Source organism: Erinaceus europaeus, chromosome 9 (assembly GCF_950295315.1).
Source record: "Erinaceus europaeus chromosome 9, mEriEur2.1, whole genome shotgun sequence".
NCBI classification, from domain to species: Eukaryota; Metazoa; Chordata; class Mammalia; order Eulipotyphla; family Erinaceidae; genus Erinaceus; species Erinaceus europaeus.
Window position 1 is genome coordinate 42,803,695 of NC_080170.1, and position 8,896 is coordinate 42,812,590.

Genomic DNA, 8,896 nt, shown 5'->3' on the forward strand with positions numbered 1-8,896 from the left:
TATTTTTCCCTCCTAAGGTAGTCAAAAAACTTAGTGTATCCAAGGCAGTTTCTGTCTAGGTAAACAACAGGTTGTTCTTTATCCCAGAACAAAGATTAGCCCTGGCATGTGGACAGGGAAAAGAAGGCAAGGGTGTAGTTCTACATACCTGTTCTCTCCCTGCCTCAAGTATGCGATGGGGTGTGAGCAATCTACAAAAAAGTCCCTCTGATAATACTGAATTTCACAAATTTTAAGACATGCTGTTTTTTCCCCACAGTCTACAATTTCTGAAAACAGAATTTATCTGCAAAAGTATGGAGCCTTATACTGGAAGAAGTAGAAAAGTAGCCGTGTTGGTTCTCCTGTAAGTTACTGGCTGGGGTATGGGTTATGCTCTAAGAATTCCATGTAAACTTGCCTCTGAGAGGCTTGGGAGCCTCCACACATGACTGAATGTCCAGTATTCCAGCAAACTGTAACTCAATTTTCAGCAACTTCCTAACCTCTCTAGTGGCCTTTAAAAATGTCACATTCCTTTTGCTAGCGTCAAAGAGGGGCCGTTCTTTGGGGTTAACTTGTCTTTACCTCATTTGGTGCTACTCATAAGTTTTCCATGCATGTATAAGTATCTGGATTCCCTTTTCTGATTCATTGGTTGTTTGTCCTAAGACAAAACCACATGGTCTTCCTTGTTATTTTGTACAAGTAATCTACATCTATGAGTAATTATATTGGTCTTTAAATCTACCTCAGCTGTTCCTGACTCCTTTAACTTCCTTGTGAATTCTAGGATTGGTTCATAAAGATACTGTTAGAAATGCTTTGGATTTAGAGATTAATTTGAGAATTTACAGTTTTAGAAAACTAATTTTTTATCTATAACAAAATATTTCTCCATTTATTTAGGGAGTTGTAATGTACTTCAGTAATGTTTTACAGTTTTCTCTTTGCTGGTTTCATTCATCTCTTATTAGTCTAAGTGTAATCTTTTTTCTGTTGCATATTCTCATGTGGTGTTGCTTGTGCATTATATTGACCCATCTAATGACCTTAATGAACTGTGTTTTCTAGTACTAATGGTTTGAATCTGGTGGGGTCATATTAGCTGCAAGTAAGCTGATAAATTGGAAGGAAATAATTTTATAACTTTGTAAAACCAGATTCATGTCAAGTATATACAAATATTTTTTGTAAGTAAGAAAGAAAATATATTCAGGGTTCAGAAAATAGCTTATCTGGTAGGGTGTATGCCTTGCCATACATGCAGCCCAGGCTTATACCCTAGCACCACAGGGAAGTGCCATGGCACCTAGGAAGCTCTAATGTAATGTTCCTCTCTGACTGACTGACTGACTGACTGACTGACTGTCTTCCCCTCTCTCTCTCTCTCTCTCTCTCTCTCTCTCCCTCCCCCTCCCTCCTTCCCTCCCCAAAATAAAAAGAAACCAGGGAACAGTGAAATCATGCATATATGAGGCCCCAGTGCTATAAATAAATAATAAAGTCTTCTAAAGGGCATAAATAGTTTATGGAAGGGGCTTATGTTGTTAATTTGTGAAAAATACGATAACCTTGCTAGTAAAGAAACGTCAGCAAAATTGGCAGGGAGCTGTCACATTTTATCTATAAAGTCAGTGAAAAATAGAACATCAGTTATGGTGAGACTAGGGAAAATCCAGAATCCTCATGCATGTAGGTGAGAGTATAAACTGGGGAGGCCATGCCAAGAGCATCTGGACAGTATCTGGGAAATTTGTGTGTAGGGCCCATATAATTTCCACACTAACACTAAAAAGCCTGGGTTCTGATCTTGCCTTGTCACTTAGCTGCATGGCCAAAGCAGCCTAACCTTTGCTCTCCATTTCCCTCACTGGTAAACTGCACACAACGCTCATGAGGAGCTATGAGGTTCCTATCAGTGGTACATGAAAGCTGGCCTATATGAGGAAGAAGAGAGTATTGAGATCCACACTCTGCAGCCTGTCACTTGTCTGGAGAGTGAGTCTGTGGACTTCAGGGGGATTTTTATTTTCTTTATTGGGAGAAAGGTTAATGGATTGCAGCACAGTTGTTGACACATGGGTATAAACTCTCATCTCTCTGAGTTGTCTGCAAAACACTCTCAGCTGCAAGTTAGGTCCTTTACCACCATCATGTGCCAGTACCGCAAAACCCCACCCCTCCACCTCCCTTCTCCATCCCAGATTCCTTTGCTGTGGTACAATACACCAATTGCAGCCCTTTTCTATCCTTGTTTCTTAAGTCTCACCTATTAGATCATGTGGTGTTTATTCCTCTCATTTTGGCTTATCTCACTTAACATGATTGCATCAAGCTCTATCCAAGATGAAGTGAAGGAGATGGCTTCATTTCTAACAGCTGAATAGTATTCTACCATGTGTGTGTCACAATTTTTTTAGCCACTTAATCTGTTGTTATGTGCTACTGTCATTCTAATGTATGACATTTTCACAGGCTTAAAGTGATCACTAGAGACTCAGGTCTTACCCTTCTTTCCTTTGCTCTGAAGGTGGTCTTGGTGCCAGGCCTGGTTGGTTATAAGATGGAACCTCCATTCCACATGAGTGAAACTATCCAGTCGTTATATTTTACCTCTTATTTCTCTAAGCATAATCACCTCCAGTTCCATCTGTTTTACCCCAGATGATACAGTATCATCTTCATTGCAGAGCAGTATGTCACTGAGAGAAAATTTCATAACTTCCTTATCCAGTCACCTGTCAGTGAACATTTAAGTTGAGTCTATACTTTGGCTATTGTGAATCTTGCCAATATGAGCATAGGGGTACATATATCCTTTCAAATCAGTGTTTTTGTGTCATTTTGGTAGATACCTTGGAGTATTGTAGCTGTGTCCATTTTAACTTATCTCAAGGCTCTATATAGTTTTCCATGGGAATTGCACCAGTTTTCATTTCTGCGAACAGTGTACCAGAGTTCCTTTTACTCCACCTCTTCTCCAACACTTGTTTCCAACATTTTGGATGTAGGCCATTTACATGGGTGAGAAGTGGTATCTCATTGTCTTTTTATTTCTCTAATAATGAGTGATATGGAACTTTTTTTTACATTTCTATTGGCCATCTAAATGTCTTTGATAATGTGCCTATTTATATCTTTGCCCATTTCTCAATTGGGTTGCAGCTTTGTTGTTGTTGAGCTGTATCTCTTTATATTTTTTCGGTACCAATCCCTTATCTGATGTGTGATACACAAATATCTCCAAGTTGCCTTTTAATCCTTGTGAAAATTTCTTTTGCTGTGCAAAACCTCTTTAATTTGATGTAATTCTCTTTGTTTATTCTTTCTTTAGTTTCCTTTGCCCTTCTAGCCATATATGTGCACAGAACATCTTCCTTGCCTTCCCCACACACACAAATAAATGTGTGTGGGGTGGGGGAGGCAAAGGGAAATTTTGATTTGCTTCAGAATTTCCTGAGCAGGCATCAATCCAGTCTACCATGGGCCCCAGGGGCCCCATGCCCCCCTCTGACTTTTGACCATTTTCTTCCCTTCACTAACTCAGGCATGGAGACACAGTGTCTAGAATGGAGGCTTCATCTTGAAACCTAGCTGACCTGGCACAAAGACCACCTCCAGGGAAGAATAAAGGAGAGAGAGCCCTGGGTCTTTAGTGACTTCCTTATGCCACTGAATTAACCTGCCTTTGGAGCAGCTTTCCTTCTGGACTTATTTAAAAATAGTCATCTCAGTTTTTAAGAGAAGGAAATGAGAGGGAATAGAAATGGAGAGAGGAAATGGTATGGGGATATAAAGGGGGGAAGCAGGGGAAAGGAACAGTACACCTTTAAAACATTTATGTGTGCTTGGCAAGGTATAATGTTGTGGCAAAAACTTTTTAATAGAGCTCTCTTGCAAATGTTTGCTTGCCCCCTCCCCCACCATTAGTCAAGGTGAAAAAGTATAGTCAGGTGGTATTGATCACCAGCCTCAGATTAAGAGCAAGAAGCAACTATTCTTTGTGTTTTTTATTAAAAAGGTGGGAATGTGACCACAGACCATAAAACTGTAGCCCCCAAATGAGAGTGTGGGGTACACTGGCAGGACAGTGGGTCCTGACTAGGCTGTACCCCAGAAGCTACTCAGAGACAGCCCTGCTAAGAAGGGAATATGTTGTTCTCTGACTGGAGTCAACCTGACACACTGCTTCTCAAGATGAAGGGGCTGATCCCCCAGCTGGGGGGGTGGGGATGGGAGGTATGCACTCTTTGGACTCTTCCTGTTATCAGCAGCACCCGCTTTTTCAGAGATGCCAACGCTTGTGAATGGTGAAAGTCAGATTGTTCCCCTTACTGCTTTTGTTTTGATGTGTCTTTAAATAATTAAAGTTTTGGGAGCCAGGCAGGAGCGCAGCAGGTTAAGCGCGTGTGGCGCAAGTGCATGTGGTGCAAAGCGCAAGGACTGGAGTGAGGATCCCAGTTTGATCCCCCGGCTCCCCACCTGCAGGGGAGTCGCTTCACAGGCGGTGAAGCAGGTCTGCAGGTGTCTATCTTTCTCTCCCCCTCTGTCTTCCCCTCCTCTCTCCATTTCTCTCCTAACAAGGACATCAATAACAAAAACAATAATAACTGCAACAACAATAAAACACAAGGGCAACAAAAGGAAAAATAAATAAAAAATATAATTGAGGTTTTAATCTCAACTCTTCACTCTCCCTCACTTGCTAAGGAGGCATCTCTGCACACACACACACACACACACACACACACACACACACACACACACACACACACCAGACAGGGTTGCTGCTATGGTATCCAGTAAACAGCTGCCAAACAAAGCCAGGAATCTCTCACAAATCCAGGCGTCTTTTGAACTTCTTGTTCTTCCATCTGCTCTGAGCTCTGTGGTCTCCTTCAGAACTGCAGCATACTGTTTGAAGTTTAAGAAATTCAGTGACAGGAATCTCTGCCAGTGACTTCCTTGCAATGTCTTAATTGTCCATATGCTGGTTAGCAATCAGAGAAGAGGTCTCTCTCTTTTTCTTCCTGGAAAGGATGTACTTGGAAATGGCCAATAAAAACCATTACTCTCCAAGTTCCTGTACTCTGCCAGATTGGGGGTTCTGGGAGGCCAACCCTAAGCCACCAGGTAGGAACAGGGAACCAGGAAGCAGACAAGAGGCCAGAAATGACTTAGTGGGTGACGGCTGCAATGGGACAGGCAGAGTGACCCTGAAATTGAGTTCAAGTGTTGGAGTCACTGGGAAGGACGCATGTCCCTGTCTGGGGGCAATTACCATGCCATTTCCCAGACATGCACTTGAAACCCAAACTACCATCACTCTAGCCCTGCCCTTGTATCCTCACCATATCCCTATAGCCACCATAGCAAGTTCCCAGTGTGGGTCGTGAGAATTTAGCAGTGTGATTCAAAACACAATCACTGAGACTTTACAACCCTACCCATTGTGTGTACAGTGTCCCATTGATTCTAGGGCTCAGTCTATCCCTACATTGATGAGGTAGGGATAGTGCTTGCAAAATTATAACAGAGAAGTCATCCAGCAAGGGGAGGAGCCACAATTCACTCTCCCACAAGTCTGGTTCTCGCCCTGGGGAATTCTGACTTTCAGAGCTGCAGCTAGCAATTTGAGGGCCCAGAGCTGGCTGCACCAAAGCCCAACAAATAATGTGATTTATTAATGTGATTCAAAAGAACAAGCCAGCAACTTCCTGCTTTAACTCTTCAGGGTAATGACAGTTTCCAACTGAAGAAATATGGTCAGCACACAAACACAATGAGATCTGTTGTTAGTGACTGCCAAGCATGAGCCTCCCCTGTGGGCCTCCACTGTGCTGTGTCTGGTCCTTGGAGTGTGACAGCATCCTATAAGAAAACAGTGTTTAGCATGACTCCTCCCCTAGTTGCTAAAAGGTCACTTGCACATTCCAAGTCTGAAGTCCTACAGATTCAGATGGAGAAGTGTGGCACTGTGGTGGAAGAGCAGGGTAAGAGAGGTGACAGTTGGGGTCTTGGTGATGGAGCACATATGTTACAGTGCACAGGACCCGAGTTGAAGCCCCTGGTCCCCACCTGCGGGAGCGAAACTTCACAAGTGGTAAAGCAATGCTGCAGTTCTCTCCATATCTTCCCTTTCCATCTCAGTTTCTGTCTATATCCAATAAATGAATGAATTAAAAAAAAATGTTTTTAAGTGACGGGGCTGGGCGCTGACGCACTTGGTTGAGTGCACATGTTATCATCTGAAAGGACCTGGATTTGAGCCCTTAGTTCCCACCTACAGGGGGACAGCTTCCCAAATAGTGAAGCAGAGTTGCAGGTGTCTCTGTCTTTCATCCTACCTCCCCCTTTCCTCTCAGTTTCTGACCTTCTATCCAATAAATAAGTAATTTTTTAAAAAAAATTAAATGATAGTCAAGTGTGCATTGACACAGGGCTAGAGGCAAACAAGAACTGGAAGAGCACTACTGAACACTGGCAGGACATAAAACTGGAAAAGTGGATTGGAGCCTATGCCCGAGAGTCTGTTTTTAGCCAGGTTTTCCCTGAGGGAAACTGGTTAACCAGTATCCAACCAACTAGGATGGTATCAGAGCCTAACTGGCCTGAGAGAAAGGAAATTAAATCAACAACACCAGTCTACTTGAGTCATGGCCTCTTCGCTTAGGAAAGAGGGAACAATTAAAAATAGGCGTGAAATTCAGAGTCGAGAAGCACAGACAAGATAGACCATGTCATAGGACTATAGAGCTCTCCTCACACACCCCATCTCACCACCGCATTGCAAAAAGACTATTTAGAGGCATTCCTTTTGCCTGGGACATCATGTCCAACTATCAAGAATAAATTACAAGGCATACCAAAAGGCCACAATTTGAAGAGACAGAGTAAACATCAGATCCAGACGTGGCAGGGGTGTTGGAATTGAGACTGGGAATTAAAAACGATGATAAATATTCTGAAGTCTCCAGGGGATAAAAATGAACAGCATGCCTGAACAGCTGGACAGTGTGAGCAAAGAAATGGAAATCCTAAGAACAAACCGAAAAAAAATAACAGTGATGAAAACACAGAAATGAAGAATGTCTTTGAAGGGCTTATTAGTAAACTGAAAACAGCTGAGGAAAGAATCTGAGTTTTAATGATCTCAATAGAAATCCCAAACTGAAAAGCAAAACTATATAATATTCAAAGTATGAAGGGCATCTACAAACAGTGTAGTGTGCACATAATGAAGAAGAGAAAAAGATGTATGTGAAACAATAGTGACTGAGAATGCCCATCAAATTAATGGTAGTTACCACAGCAGAGAACATCAAGCAAATGAATGCAAAAAAAAAAAAAAAAGTCTAAGCATTTTCAAATTATAGGAAGTCAAAGATAAACAATTTTAAATGAAAGGGGGACACCTAATGTTTAGAGGGACAAAAATAAGAATTATATCCAACTTCACAAGCCATGCAAACAAGAGTAGAATGAAGTTTAAAAGTTGGGAGTTGGTTGGTAATGCAGCGGGTTAAGCACTCGTGGGGCAAAGCACAAGGACCAGCAGAAGGATCCTGGTTTGAGCCCCCGGCTACCCACCTGCAGGGAAGTCAAATAACAGGCGGTAAAGCAAGTTTGCAGGTGTCTATCTTTGTCTCACCCTCTCTGTCTTCCCCATCTCCATTTCTGTCTGTCCTGTCAACTGTGACATCCATAATACCAAAAATAATAACCAACAATTTTAAAAAGAGGGCAACAAAAGGGAAAATAAATGAATAAATATTTTTTTAAAGTTGGGAGCTAGTGAGATAGCATTATGATTATGCAAAAAGTCTTTCATGCCTGAAATACCAAAAGTCACAGGCTTAATCCCTAGCACCACTAAAAACAAAAGCTGAGTAGTACTCTTGTGTAAAAACAAAGAGGTTGAGGAGGGTATCCAGGACATAGCTTACCTGTAGAGTGCATTCTATTGTAGTTGTGTAAGGTCCTGGGACTGATCCCCAGCATCACATGGAAGCACTATGAATGACACCAGGGAAACTCCATAGATGGTACTGTGGTTTCTTCCTCGCTATCTGCCCTTCCTTCTCTCAGGAAAAGAAAGAAAAAAATTGAACTGGCAAAGACTATTCAACAGTATTGTATACACATAAGACCCTAGAGTCCTGGTGCTGCATTAAAAAGTTGAGAGGAAAAATAAAACTACAAGATGTAAAATTATCCTTCAAAAGTGAAAGGAAACAAAAAAGTTTTCACAAACCAACAAAAGTTGAAGCAGAACAACAAAATTGTTGCTGGTCAATCTAGCCTGCAAGAAAAGTTGAAAGAAGTTGTTCAGAGAAAAGGGAAATAATATGCATCAAACACTAAGATCTTTAGTACCGGATGATTTTGCTCATATGTGGAATCTAGAGAACTGATAAACATGAACTTGCAAATAAAAACTCAGATGCAACAAATTGTCTCTAAGACTTTGTGAGAACTATGGTGGTTATCTTTGGTTGGTGGGTGTAGTGTGGAACTGTACCCTGTAATATTACAAGCTTGTAGACCACTATTAATCAAAAGTAAAAAATGGAAAGAGAGAAAAAAAGACCTTTTTATATTTATTTATTTTCCCTTTTGTTGCCCTTGTTGTTTTTCATTGTTGTTGTAGTTATTATTGTTGTTATTGATGTCATTGTTAGGTAGGACAGAGAGAAATGGAGAGAGGAGGGGAAGACAGAGAAGAGGAGAGAAAGATAGACACCTGCAGACCTGCTTCACCATCTGTGAAGCAACTCCCCTGCAGGTGGAGAGCTGGGGGCTCGAACCAGGACCCTTAGGCTGGTCCTTGTGCTTTGCACCACGAGTGCTTAACCTGCTGCATGACTGCCTAACTCCCAAGTAAGACCTTTATAGAGAAAGGAAGAGCATTATA